Source organism: Loxodonta africana, chromosome X, assembly GCF_030014295.1.
Source record: "Loxodonta africana isolate mLoxAfr1 chromosome X, mLoxAfr1.hap2, whole genome shotgun sequence".
Classification (NCBI taxonomy): domain Eukaryota; kingdom Metazoa; phylum Chordata; class Mammalia; order Proboscidea; family Elephantidae; genus Loxodonta; species Loxodonta africana.
In genome coordinates this window covers 132,196,710-132,211,935 of record NC_087369.1, presented here as the reverse complement: position 1 = coordinate 132,211,935, position 15,226 = coordinate 132,196,710, and the positions used below count along the sequence as shown (strand labels likewise).

At 39.3% G+C, this 15,226-nt stretch overlaps 1 pseudogene; it reads left to right on the top strand.

The window, feature by feature from the left end:
• The first annotated feature begins 10,485 nt into the window (after positions 1-10,485).
• LOC111751839 (glutamate dehydrogenase 1, mitochondrial-like) lies at positions 10,486-11,069 on the top strand (annotated as a pseudogene).
• The last annotated feature ends 4,157 nt before the right edge of the window (positions 11,070-15,226 follow it).

The window sequence follows — 15,226 nt, the reverse complement described above, 5'->3', positions numbered from 1 at the left end:
TTTACATGGGTATTACTATTCCAGTTTTACAGATAAGGAAGTGAAATCCTAGGGAGGTTAAGGAATTAGCTTGAGCTCACAGTGTTACTAGGTGGAAGAGGTATGATTTGAATCAAAGTTGTCTGACTCCAGAGCCCCTGCTACTCCCACTTCACCCATGCTCTGAGACCACCAAGAGTATGGAAACATCTGTACACACCTCTTTCTTGCCCTGGTGCCCAGAACTGGCAGAGGGGTTTCATCTCCTTTCTCTGGACCCTTTTAGCTGTTGAGTTTTTCCCACATGTTCTTTCCAAATGTTGAGGGTAAGAAGGACAGTCCATAGTCTGTGCCAGAGTCCTTATTCAAGCTAACCCGGGCCCTGGCACTGTTTATCTCTCAAGAGCTGCTCTGCCCAAGGAAGGGCATTACCTGTTATCCATCCCAAGGCTGAATTCATAGGCAAACAACACTCATATTGTGGGATTTTAGTGTACACGTTCTCCTCTGAGAAACCATTTCAGATGAAGCTCTCAGTGACAATGCAGTAAGACCCATTTTACTCTAAAGTAAAAGATCTCTGTGTGTCCATTTCTAGGCCATTATAAGGCCATTCCCAAGAATGCTGAATATATCAGCTGATCCAGGTTGTTGGTCAACAACCTTGCCTTCCTAAGCACCAAAATGAGAGGAAAGTTAGCATTCCTTCCAGGATGGAGGCTGACCTGCAGCAACTGGAAGGACAAATTCAAACACCACAGGGTGGGGAGCATTGTGTGATTCTTCTAAATGATGGTTAGTGCAAGAATGCCTCTTCCTCCTCCTCTTCGTCAGTCTGTGAATTCTCAGCTTCACAACTAACTACATAATTGGTTTTATATGTTTTTCCATCAGGAATATAGTACAGAAGTAATTTGCAGTCACAAACTACAGCTAATGTTCTTCACTTTTTTTTTTTTTAACTCCCCACTGTTTTGTTGTTCTCAGTTGTGGTGGAGTCAATTCTGACTCTTGGCAGCCCCATATGTGCAGAGTAGAACCGCTCCATAGGGTTTTCAAAGCTGTGAACTTTTGGAAGCAGATTGCCAGCCCTGTCTTCAGAGGCACTACTGGGTGGGTTCGAAGCAACAACATTTTTGCTAGTAGTTGAGCACTTAACCATTTGAGCCACTCAGGAACTCCCTACGTCTTAGGGATCATCAGTTTTGATTTCTTGATATGACTTTCATATGTGATTCCCATATCTCTCCGGGGATATATAATCAGGAGTCATGATTTTATTCAGGAAGTATTGGACAAACTTTTGGGTACTCCTTTTACATAGATTGGGTGATGTGAGGATCCCTTGGGGGATAAACTGGAGAGCCAGAGGCCCATTCTGATGGTGCTAGAGAGTCCATGGAAATATTTAAGAAGGGCCATGGCCTAGTCATATTTGCTTTTTAGAACAAACACACTAGCAGCAAGATGAATCAGATGAGTGCCAAGACTGGAAACCAAGAGACCAGTTCCTTCAGGCCTTCATCATTTATTTCCAGATAATTACAATATTCCCCAGTAGCACTGAAGGTAAAGAGTAAGGGTAGTTTCAGAGATATTTAGTAGAAAGAATCAATAGAACTTGATAACTGAGGAAATGGTAGGAATAAAGAAGATGAGGGCGACATAAAAGGTGACTTCTAGATTTCTGACTTGGGTGGTGGTAAGAGAGAACACAGGAAGAGTATCTCATATGATAAATGTGAAAAAATGAGTTCAATTTTGGACAACTTCAGTTACAAGTGCCTGTGAGACATATTAAGTGGAGTTTTCAAGTAGGTAGATGGATATACAGTAAGAGTCTAGAGCTCACAGGAGAGATATGGGCTGGAGATATTAATTTAGGATTTATGATACAAGTGGGAGCCGTAGCCAAGGGTGTGACTAGAGAGTATGTAAAGTGAGAAGAGAAGAAAGCCCAGGAAGGAATCCTGGGCACCATCCACATTTAAGGGATGGCTAGAAGGAGTCTGAAAAGGGGACTGGAGAAATGGCAACCAGAGAGATAAAAAAAAGATTAGGAGAGAGTGGTAGTCACAGAACCAAGAGAAGACAGAATTTCAAGAAGAAAAGAACAGCCAACATTCACTCAGTCAACTAATGTTTACTGGGTGACTACTGGTGCCAGGGCGTGCCTCACGGGATTAAAAAGGAAAAATACTTGCCCTCGTGTTGCTTATATTCAACATGGAGGAGTCAGACAATAGACATAATAAATAAATGATAGAGTATGAAAGAAATTTATAGGTGTTGGGGGGAAAGGAGGAGCCCTGGAGGTGCAGTGATTAAGAACTCAGCTGCTAACCAAAATGTCAGCAGTTCAAATCCACCAGCTGCTCCTTGGAAACCCTATGGAGGCAGTTCTACTCTCTCCTACAGGGTCGCTATGAGTTGGAATGGAATCAATTGCAATGGGTTTGGGTTGCCTTTTTTTTTTTTTTTTGGTTTGAGGGAGGAAAGGAGCAGGGAGAGCATATCAGTTCTGGTGGGGGACGTACAGTTCAAATGGCGTAATCGGTGTAGGACACATTGAGAAAGAAATACTTGGGTAAAGACTTAAAGGATGTCAGAGAGTAAGGCATGTACACACCTGAGGGAAGAATGTTCTAATCAGAAGGAACAGCTACCACAGAGGCTTTGAGGAAAAAGCATTCCTGAGATGTTTGAGGAATAGCAAAGAGGCCAGCAGCCTGGAGCAGAATGAGGAAAAGGGAGACCAGCAGGGAATGAGGTGAGGAGGTAAGGGAGTGATGCAGACAGTGTAGGGTCTTGTCTTTGTAAAGGCTTACTCTTTGAGAGAAATATGGAATCCTTGGTATGTTTTGATTTATGTTGATTGCTGTGTTGAGATTTTAGTTAGGGGGCAAGGGTAGAAGCAAGGAAGCTAATTAAGAGGCCACAACACAAGCAAGAGATGAAGATGGTTTGGATCAGATTGGGTGCAGTGAAGATTGGGAAAAGAGGTCAAATTATGTATATATACATTCACACATACACACATTCATACTTTCTTTTCAGTCAGCTTCATTGGAATGTAATTTAAATATAAAATTGGCTGATTTTAACTGTACAGTTCAATTTGTTTTGACAAATGTATACAGTCATGTAACTACCACCACTAGCAAGATATAGAACATTCCCAACATGGAAGAAGTTCCCTTATGTCCATTTGCAGTCAAACCATCTTGCTATCCCTGGATCCAGGCAAACCATTTGCTTTGTCACCATAGTTTTGCCTTTTCTAGAATTTCATATAAATGGATTCACACGGATTCACAGTCTTTTGTGTCTGGCTTCACTCACTTATAATGTTTTTGAGATTCATCCATGTTGTGCATATCAATAGAACATTCCTTTTTATTTTTGAGTATTCCATTGTATGGTTATACCACAATTAGTTTGCCTATTCATCTGTTAATGGACATTTGATTGTTTCCAGTTTGGAGCTATTATGAATAAAGTTGATGTGGACCTTTGTGTAACAAGTCTTTGCGTGAACGCAGTTTTCATTTTATTTGAGTAATTACCTAGAAGTGGAATTACTGGACCACTGGGTAAGTGTATGTTTAACTTTATAAGAAACAGCCATGCTATTACCCAAAGTGGCAGGATCAGTTTACATTCCCTCCAGCTACGTATAAGAGTTCAACTTCCTTTGCTTCAATTGTCAGCACTTGGTATTATCAGATTTTAAAAAAATTTTACCCATTTTAGTGGGTGAGTGGAAACCCTGGTGGCGTAGTGGTTAAGTGCTACAGCTGCTAACCAAAGGGACGGCAGTTCGAATCCGCCAGGTGCTCCATGGAAACTCTACGGGGCAGTTTTACTCTGTCCTATAGGGTTGCTATGAGTCGGAATTGACTCGACGGCACTGGGTTTGGTTTGGTTTTTTGGGTTAGTGGGTGGGTAGTGGTATCTCACTGTAGTTTTAATTTGCATTTCCTTTATGACATTTCATTTAACATCTTTTCATGTCCTTATTTGCCATTCATATATCTTCTTTGAGGAAGTATCTATTCAAACCTTCTGCCTACTTTTTTTTTTTTGATTTGTCTTATTATTAATTGTAAAAGTTCTAAGTATATTCTGGATATAAGTCCTTAATAAGAAAAATATTTAGAATATATTTCCTCTTTCTATGGCTTGCCTTTTCATTTTCTTAACAGTGTCCTTCTAAAAGTAATTTTTTTTATTTTGATGAAGTCCAATTTATAAATTTTTTCTCTTATAGTTCACATTTTTTAAGTCAATCTAGGAAGTCCTTGCTTAACTCAAGATAACAAAGATTTTCTCCCATGTTTTCTTCTTAATATTTTATAGTTTTAGCTCTTACGTTTAAATATATGATCCATTTTAAATTAATCTTTGTATATGGTGTGAGATAAGTGTCATGGCTCAATTTTTTTCACATGGATATTCAATTGCTGTAGCTTCATTTGTTAAAAAGACTATCCTTTCCCCTACTTAATAACCTTGGCAACTTAGTTGAAAAATCGAATGACTATATATATGTGAATCTATTTCTGAACGCTTTCTTCCATTCCTGAGGGAGTAGTGGTTAAGAGCTACAGCTGCCAACCAAAAGGTTGGCAGTTTGAATTCACCAGGCTCTCCTTGGAAACTCTATGGGGCTGTTGTACTCTGTCTTACAGGGGTCGCTATGACTTGGAATTGACTCGATGACAAAGTTTTTTTTTCTTTGATTCTTCCATTCTATTGATCTCTGTGTTTAACCTTATGCCAATACTATGTTCTATTAATTAGTGCAGTTTTATGGTAAGGCTTAAAATAAAGTAGCATAGGCCCTCCAACATTGTCGTTTTCTTCCACAGTTGTTTTAAGCCATTTACATTTCCTTATAAAATTTACAATCAGCCAGTCAATTTCTTAAATAAAAAAAGAAAAAAATTGGGATTTTGATTGGCATTGCATTGAATCTATAGATCAATTTGATGAGAATTGACATCTTAACAACAGTGAATCTTTGGATCCATAAGCATGGTGTGAAAAAAAATTTTTTTTATTAAGGTCTTCTTTAATTTATCTCAACAATGTTTTGTCATTTTCAGTGTTCAGGTTACATATTTTGTTAAATTTATCCTAAGTACTGTATGCTTTTAAATGCTACTGTAAATGGTATTTTAAAATTTCAGTTTGCTAGTGCATAGAAACACAATTGATTTTTGTATACCGACCCCATTTTCTGCAACATTGTTAATTTCACTTACAAGTTCTGGTAGGAATTTTATAAATTCCTTAAGATTTGTTCCATGGCTGATCATGTTATCTTTGATGAAGTAGGCAGAATAATGCCTCCCCACCACCAAAGATGTCCACATCCTAATCCCTGGAACCTGTGAACATGTTCCCACTACATGGCATAAGGGACTTTGCAGATGTGATTAAGACTAAGGACTTTGAAATGGGGAGGTTATACTGGGTTATTCAAGTGGGCCCGACATAATCATATGAATCCTTAAAAGTGGAGAACCTTTCCTGGCTGTGGTCAGAGGGCAATGTGACTGTGGAAGAGCAGTCAGAGAGTTGCCATGTTGCTAGCTTCGAAGATGGAAGGATAGAGCTATGGTCCAAGGAAAGTAGACAGCCTCTAGAAGCTGGAGAAGGCAAAGGTACCAATTTTTCCCCCAGAGCCTCTAGAAAGGAATATAGCCCTGTCCACACCTTGATTTCTTATTTTAGTTCAGTGAGATCCATGTAGAACTTCTAACCTACAGAGCTGTAATATAATAAATTTGCGTTAAGCCGTTAAATTCGTGATGATTTGTTACAGCAGCAACAGAAACTAATACATATGAAATAAGACAATTTTACTTCTTTCTTTTAAACTGTATGGCCTTTCTTTTTTCTGTTTGTGTCTTTTTGCCTTTACGTCTTTGTTATTTCTTGCTTTGTTGTACTGACAAGGATCTTTGGTACAAGGATGAATAAAAGTAGCGGGGTACATATAATCACCTTGTTCCTGATCTTAGCAGGGAAACAGTCTTTCACCATTAAGAATGACGTTAGGAAACGAAACTAAATGGGCACACCAACCCAGGGGCAAGGAGGAGAAGGCAGGAGCAGACAGGAAAGCTGGTAATAGGGAACCCAAGGTGGAGAAGGGGAGAGTGTTGACATTGGTGGGGTTGGCAACTAATGTCACTAAACAATATGTGTTATTAACTGCTTAATGAGAAACTAATTTGCTCTGTTAATCTTCATCTAGAGCATAATAAAAAAAAAAGAGTGGTGTTAGGTTTTTCATAGATGTGCTTCATCAGACTGACAAATTTTCTTTCTTTTCCTAGTGTGTCGAGGCTTTCTTCTTTATGACCTAATGTTGAATTTTGTCAAATGTTTTTTCTGCATCAATTGAGATGATCTTATTGTTTTTCTGTTTTAGCCTGATAATATGGAGAATCAAATGCATTGATTTTCAAATATTAAACCAACACTGCATGCCTGGGATAGACCTCATTTAGTCATGATGTATTAGCTTTTTTTTTATATATTGTGGAGATTTGATTTGTGGTAATTCTGCTAAGGATTTTTATGTCCGTGTTCATAAGGGAGATTTCATTTGTGGTAATTCTGCTAAGGATTTTTATGTCCGTGTTCATAAGGGATATTGGTCTGTAGTATCCTTCCCGTGTAATGTCTTTGTCTAGTTTTGGCATCAAGTAATGTTGGCCTCATAGAATGTTCTTGCATAGGTAGAGGTGACGGAATTAGTATACAAATTAAAGGATTGGCCTTAGATAGGATCATGGGAGTTCACCCACATGAACTAACAAACACCACGGAGAAGTCTGGATGATATGGAGAGAAAACTGCTCATTGGATTTGGCAACGTGTATGCCATTTGTGATTATGGCAAGTATAAGAATATAAAACCAGCAGGCTGGTACTATGCTACCCACACATATTTAATAGTCAGTGTCTATCTGGTCTGGTTCCTCAGAAAAGGACTCTGAGACAAGGACTCGTTTTCAACTGATTTATTACAAAAATTCTCCCAGGAAGCAGGGGTTGGTAGAACAGGAAGGGGAAAGAAACCCAGGAAGGATGTGATTTTAGGAAAATTCTCAGCCTTAGCCCGATCTGTGGGAAGTTCTGAAACATAAATTACACCTAAGAGTTTGCCCCAACCTAAGGTAAGGGAGGTTGGCTTTCATTCTCCAGTACCCACAGTCACTGTCTAAGGGCCACCTTGGGTAGGAGGAAGGGCATAATCTCAGGTACTTCCACAGTCTAAATTGACCAACAGTGACTCCAGTAGCCCAAGGGCAGCCTTTTGAAGAAGAGTTGCAACTGCTGGCCCTTGAGACAAACACACTGAAATTGGGGAATAATCAACAGAAGCTGTTCGAGGGATCTGAGGAGGCCTGAACAGAGCACTGATAAAGTTTATTACTATGTACAGCAGGAGGACAAAGGTCAGGAACAAACAAAACAAGTCCTCACCCCCTTTCCCTCCTCCTAAGGGTCATCTTAGGAAATCCCATGATAAGACCTAAATTCTTCAATACATGGTGAATAGAAGAGGAGGTTGAAGAGGCAGCTCAGGTTTTTCATCAAGGTAACCGCTCTATGTGAATGTTATTTCAGGAATTTTGGTAGACATGTGGCAGAAATTCTACTCAATCTTCTACTTCACATTCTGATTCCAGTTTTCAGAGTCTAGAAGGTCCGTATCAAGGAGTTGAAATTAAGGAAGTTATCAGAAGCTTTTTCTAGCACAAAGGAATCTGTCAGATAGTAATCTACTGACATAAAAAGATCCCATGATCTGGACAATCACAAATATGTTGTGGTGATATGTGTATGAGGATGTATTTCCAAGTGTGAACTGTAAACAACTCACTTCTCTATGTGCGTCTCATTTCCAAGCTAGATGAAATGGAACAATGGTGGGTGATGTCACTAGTTGCGTATAACTTTAGTGTACACTATGTCAGACCCAACAACAGCAGCAGTAATAATAGGTAATGCTTAGATACATTTACCATGCACCAGGAATTGTTCAAAGCACTTTGCATATATTAATTTTTGTGAAAATGTACAGTATTTTTATAGTGATAAATATACATGTAACAAAACATTTGACATTTAAACATGTACAGTGCAGTGAAATTGTTTATCATGTTGTTCCACACTCTTACCCATTTCCAAATTATGCCATCACCCTTAACAGAAGCTCAGTGTTCCCTGAGCATTAAGTCTTCCTTTCTCCTCCCTCCCACCCACCTCCAGTAACCACTAATAAGCTTTGGTCGCTATACACTTGCCTATTCTAGATATTTCATGTAAGTGGAATCATATGTTATTTTTCCTTTTGTGATTGACTTATTTCACTCATAACGTTTTCAAGATTCATCCATGTCGTACATTGTATCAGTACTTCATTTCTTTTTATGGCTGAGTACTATTCCATTGTATGTATGTACCACATTTTGTTCATCCATTCTTCTGTTGATGGACATTTACTTTGTTTCCACCTTTTGGCTATTGTGGATAATGCTGCAATGAATATTGGTGTACAGGTTTTTGTTTGCATTCCTACTTTTCCTTTGGGGTATATACCTAGGAATGGGATTGCTGGGTAATTCCAAAGGAGCCTTGGTGGCACAACAGTTAAATGTTCAGCTACCAACTGAAAGTTTGGCAGCTCGAACCCACCCAGCAGCTCCGTGGGAGAAAGAACTGGCAATCTGTTCCTGTAAAGATTACAGCCTAGAAAACCCTATGGGACAGTTCTACTCTGCCACATGGGGTCGCTATGAATCTGATTGGACTTGATGGCACCTAACAAGAAGAACATGATATTTCCATGTTTAACCTTTTAAGGAGCTGCCCAACTGTTTTTTCCACAGGGGGTATACCATTCTGTATCGCAGCAACAATGGATGAGGGCTCCAGTTTCTCCACATCCTCTTCAACACCTCTTGTTTTCCATTTTTTTGATCATTGCCACTGTAATGGGGGTGAAATGATATCTTGTTGTGGTTTTGATTTCCATCTTCCTAATTGCTAATGATGTTGAGCATCTTTTCATGTGCTTGTTGGCCACTTGAATATCTACTTCGGTGATATGTCTGTTCAAGTCCTTTGCCCATTTTTGTGATTGAGTTGTTTGCCTTTTTGTTGTTGAATTGTAAGAATACACACACACACACACACACACACACACACACACATATATATATTAGACCCTTATCAATGAATGGTTCTGAAAATTTTTCTCCAAATTTGTAATTGTCTCTTCACTTTATTGATAAACTCCTTTGATGAACATAGTATTTAATTTTTGTGAAGTCCAAGTTATCTATTTTGTCTTTTGCTGCTTGTGCTTTTGTTGTAATATCTGATAACCCATTATTAAATACAAGGTCCTGCAGCCATGCCTCTATTTCCTTCTAAGAACTTTAAGATTTTATTTTTCACATTTAGGTCTTTAATTCATTTTGAATGGGTTTTTGTGTATGATATGTATTACAAGCATTTTTTTTATATAGTAACTCTATATAATTCTTCAAATCGTGTGTTGTATTTTTAACTTCTTTTTATAATTGAAGAAACTAAGGCTTAGAAAAAATATTGCCCAAGGCCAGTCAGGTAGTGACAGAGGTAGAACTGAAATGCAGATATATATGATTCTGAAATCCAAGCTCTTAATCTTATATTAGCCTGAGAAGGATCCATAATTTAAGAGATTCAGTATGACTGAGTCAAGATGAGCCAAGAGCAAAATAGGCAGGGGGAGCCAAGATGGAGAATTTTTGGTACATTCCTACTATGAATGGTAATTTTATTCTCATTATTTTCTTTTTGGTGGGAAACCCACTGAGTAGAGACTTCTTCTATGGGGAGAAAGGGGAAGATGTGGCAATTTAGGAAACTGACCTAGTATGTAGCTAATCTAAAAGGTGGCATTTTGCAGCAACTCTGAATTAAGCAAGCACCAGTGTGTTGTTACAACATGATGCCAGGAGCTATATGAAGGCATACCGTGCTGTTGAGGAGTTGAGGGCCTCCCTGGTGAGCCCAAAAGTGTTGTTCTATCTATAAGCAGAGGAAAAAATGGGGTGAACCTGTCACAGTGGGCCACAGGGAATATTCCAGCCAATAGAAAATTAAGGGAAGGTCAGTGGGGACACAGTCCATATGTTGGCTGGTAAAGTAGGTGCCCCTCTAGGCAGGGTTCATACCTTTACTTCTCAGACACTTAGAGGCTGAGGAGCCCAAATTGTACTTGGCCCAGCTCCTGTGGCTGCAGGTGCTGCCTCAGTTGCAGTCAAGTACCATGACAGTGATGATGAGCAACATAATTGGAACTTATTCATCAAGAGAGAAGACCTCTTCAACTGTGGCACCAACATGGTCAAAGAAAAGCTGGTAGAAGACCTGAGAAAGTAAGGATAACTGGAGCTGGGTACATGGTCACTTCTGGATCATTAACTTGTGACCATGTGCTCCTGGGGGGTCATACAGAGCCCAGAGGCCCAGAAAAACCAACGCTGCACCCCTTACCGTATAGACGTTAATATAGATGAAGTCAAGGCTTTAGCTTCTTTAATGATCTAAAAAAGAGTTACTGTTGATACACCATTTGGGTAAGGGACTAAGGTTGGCATTAATAATCCTTAAAATTATACAAATAATAAGTTAGAAAAGACCACAGGCGTTTTGCCATGGAGCTAACTGAAAGGTTTCACTAGCCATGGAATTGATTTTTTTGCTCCTCGTATGAGCACCAATGAAAGGAAAATATTCTGGATACTTATAATAGTACCACAGTCTACTCTGCTGTTAATAGACATGTTTGTATCATTGGTAAACCAATCAGTCAGGGTGGTATCCATGTATCTCTGCCATGGGAGAGGTGTCTTCCATGGAATTGAAAAATTCATGAATGCTGCTTCTTGCATGAACATTTTGTCTCCCAGTTTGAGGGACAAAATCTTTTTTTTTTTTTTGTTCAAGGACTTGGTAATATGGGCCTGCCCACTATGAGGTATTTTATATATCATTTTGGTGCTAAATACATTTAAAAAAAAAAAAAAAACCCGTTGCCGTCGAGTCGATTTCGACTCATAGCTACCCCACAGGACAAAGTAGAACTGCCCTATAGTGTTTCCAAAGAGCGCCTGGTGGATATGAACTGCCAACCTTTTGGTTGGCAACTGAAGCTCTTAACCACTGCACCACCAGGGTTTCCACTAAATGTATTAGTGTTAGTGAAATTGATGATAACATATGGAATGGAATCCAGATAGTAGCTATCCAAAAGGAGCTAGCAGACTTTAAATTACAAACTAGGGTAAAACCCTATGATAGAAATACTGTGAAAGTAAATTACAACGTATGTACTTCTGGTACAGGTAGAAACAACTTACCAAACAGAATGCATACAACATCAAAACAAAAATCATTGCTGAATGTGGTAATGGACTAATAATACCAGGGATTAAGATCTTCATGGCATAGTGGTTAAAGTGCTACGGCTGCTAACCAAAAGGTCAGCAGTTTGAATCCACCAGGCACTCCTTTGGAAACCCCATGGGGCAGTTCTACTCTGCCCTATAGGGTTGCCAGGAGTCAGAATTGACAGCAACAGGTTTGGTTTTTGTTTGGTGGAGCGGAATAGTTTGGTAATCTCTGCTGTCTAGTTGAATGCTAGAGGAGTAACTGTATCTTATGTAAGTGGTTTAAAAAAATCTGAATTATGTCACCTACAGCCATTTAATATGAAAGGGATTTTAACTACCATTTGCTAATGTGTCAAGAGAGTTTATAAAGAAAATTTGGAAAGCACGGTGGGCATATTCATTTGTGCCTACTACAGAATTTCAGGAGCATGTGAGAAAGACACTGTACACTCTAGACATTCTATGCCCATGTAGTGTTCTTCCAGGCAAGTCATGTACACTTGAACTCAAATATAAGCCAAGGCTAGACTTGACTGCTGCCCTTGTCAATGCAACTGAGAAAGGTATTCCACGTATACAACAAAGCTGGTGTTACCTATACTGAAAGGAGGGACAGTGGACTCAGGCTGACATCCTTCACCACCCCTTTGTATATACCTCTTTCAACTCTATCAAAAATTTGTGAACCAACAGAGATCCTTTTCTCTCATTACTTACTATATTGGACATAATTCTCAACAACTGTCAGCCTAAGTCAGTCTTCCTTTTATTTTTAAATTATTGTACTTTAGATGAAGGTTTACAGAACTAGCTTCATTTTTTTTTTTTACACATATTCTTTTGTGACCTTGGTTACCGGCCCCACGACATGTCAACACTCTCCCTTCTAGAGCTTAGGTTCCCTATTACCAGCTTTCCTGTCCCCTCCTGCCTTCTAGTCCTTGCCCCTGGGCTGCTGTGCCCCTTTAGTCTCGTTTTGTTTTATGGGCCTGTCTCATCTTTGCCTGAAGAGCGAGCCTCAGGAGTGACTTCAGTACTGAGTTAAAAGGGTATCCAGGGACCATACTCTAGGGGTTTCTCCAGTCTCTGACAGACCAGTAAGTCTGGTGTTTTTTTGTGAGTTAGAATTTTGTTCTACATTTTTTTCTCCATCTCTCTCTGGGACCCTCCACTGTGATCCCTGTCAGAGCAGTTTTTGGTGGTAGCCAGCCACCATCCAGCTATACTGGACTCAGTTTGGTGGAGGCTGTGGTAGTTGTGGTCCATTAGTCCTTTGAGCTAATGTTTCCCTTGTGTTGTTAGCAGTGTTCCCATCTTTAATGCAATAAATTAAGAATAGGATATCAAACATATTCAAATTTTTAGGTCTAAGAAAACATGCAAGAACTGTGTTTAAGGGCTGTTTGGAGCATTTTTTTCATTTAAATAGATATTGCTAGACCAAGTGAGTAAAATAACTATCTTGTTCTTTTTGTTCACTGCTTTTGGTTAACTGTGTAATTTTGACTTTCGAATTTTTAAGAAGGCCTTATTTTATGGTACCACCAGGGCTTCGAACCAGCTCATTCCGGTTCAAACCCCTGCTGACAATTTGCATTTTCGACCCCAGATATACTGAATCAGAAGCTACATTTTAACAAGATCCCCGGGTGATTCTTATGTATGACTTCCTGGGAACTCGTTAGAAATGCAAATTCTCTGCAGGGTTTCCAACTAGAAGGAACTGGTTGGAAGCCCTGAGTACTACATTGTTAGAATGTGGCATTGCCTTCCTTTGATTTAAATAAAATCAATTATTTGACATGCTATAAAATCAAAAGCTATTTGTTTTTATGAATTTTATTCTAATGTGACACAGAGAAGAACTCATATGTATTTGCTCCTCAACTCCCTCCTCTATTGAGGCCTCAGAGTGCCTGAAGAGAAAGTGGAAGTCCTACTAGAGAAGGCGGGTGGGGGTACTTTAGTGAGGAAACTCTTGATACCATGGTTATTCCTAGAAGTTGGTAGTGAAAGTGAAGTGAGACGTGATATCCAGCACGCATCCTGTCTCATTACTATGACCCCTGAAATGACTGGGGAAGGTATCACATGGTCTGTTTCTTTCTTTTAACTAAAATTTTTTATTGGCATAATTGGAGATTCACATGCAGTGTAAGAATACAGAGAGATCCTGCACACCCTTTATTTGGCAACATAGTCTGTTGCTTTTTACTTTGTGGGAATGTATATCCCTGAGAAACAGGACTAGGGTATTCTAGTTAAAATGTCAAAGTTCATGGACAACGGAGTAAAACTGTCAATTTCCTTGTTACTCCACGGTGGGCTGCTTGGGGGAACATAGAGACTTTAGAAATGGTTATAGCAAAAGCTATAGATTAACTTCCATGGGAGGTGGTGGGCTGGAAAAGGGCTGGAATACGTAATGGTTGACCTGATGAGCCTCATGAAGCATGAAGAAAGAGGGAAAAAATGAAGTCCAAATTTGTTCCTGAGATCACTTAGGTGTTAGGAATTGAAAAAGAACCACCAGAATAGGTCCAAAGATGTAGCAGAGTGGGTTGGTTCTGTGGGAGGGGTTCCTGCTGTCAGGTATGGAAAAGTAAAAAATAACCTGCTATGCAACTGCAAGTAGGCAGGTCGCTGCAGCTCTAGGTAAGTAGAGTGACAAGCACAGTATCAACAGGACGGTGGCATTGGTATAGGATTAGCAGAGAGCAGTGCTGGACACAGGTATGCGGGAAGCCACCAGATGCCACCCAAGTGACTGGGAGCTGAGGCATCAAGGGATATGGAGTGCAACCATAATCTGTAAGGCACTTCAGGTATTACCCCTTCCCCACTTCACTAAGAGGGGAGGGACTCAGATGAGGCTAGAATTCCAGCAATTGGGCTAGTGGGGCTGAATTGTGCAATAATACATTTATCATTGTTTGGATCTCTGTTTCTCCAAGTTGTTGGGTTTGGTTTTGCTTATCTTTCTACTTGGAAAATTCTAAACAATGAAAACCATCTGAATAATGCTTAATTTTTATCTTATATCTGGTACCAAGGTTCTCAAGTCACAGGACGGATTCCAAACCCACACTACTTAAGAATGCTCTTTCATTCATTCACTCTTTCATTCAAAAGTGTTTACTGAGCTCAAAAGAAAACAAATGACTTTTAGATTTTTATTTTTTGATGGGAGATATTGGTAATTTGCAAACACACCGTAAGTATTCCTACTTCATTTAATAGGGATAGAAAAGAAATCATTGGAGAAAATCTGACAAGGAAGGTTGAAAGTGGGTGAGGTGTAACAGTTGGGGAGGCAATGCAGTACTTTGGGGGAATTAGTTTACTGGGATTCTCATTCACTTGTCCACTCACATTCACAGAAAATGCCTGTTTGGCGTTCAACATGGAGCCACTAGCAATTTTCAATGAGCTTTAATGTCATTTAGCCACATTTGGAGGTGATCTTCAAAAGAAAAATGATCTTTACCAGACATGCCTATACTACAAGAGCTCAATAATGCTTTTAAGTCAGTGAATGAATGAACGAACTTTCTAAGTTGCATAGGTTCTAAGTTGATAAGAGATATATAAGACAAAACTAAACATTATTCAGATGGTTTTACTTGTTCAGAATTTTCCAAGCAAAAAGATGAACAAAAACATAATTTATAACATGTGATTTCTTTTTGGCAGTTCTCCTTTATCTGGATTTTTGGATTTGCCAGGGTTTTGTCTTGCATTGAGTATACACATTCATCTCTGAACGAATCCATGTAAAA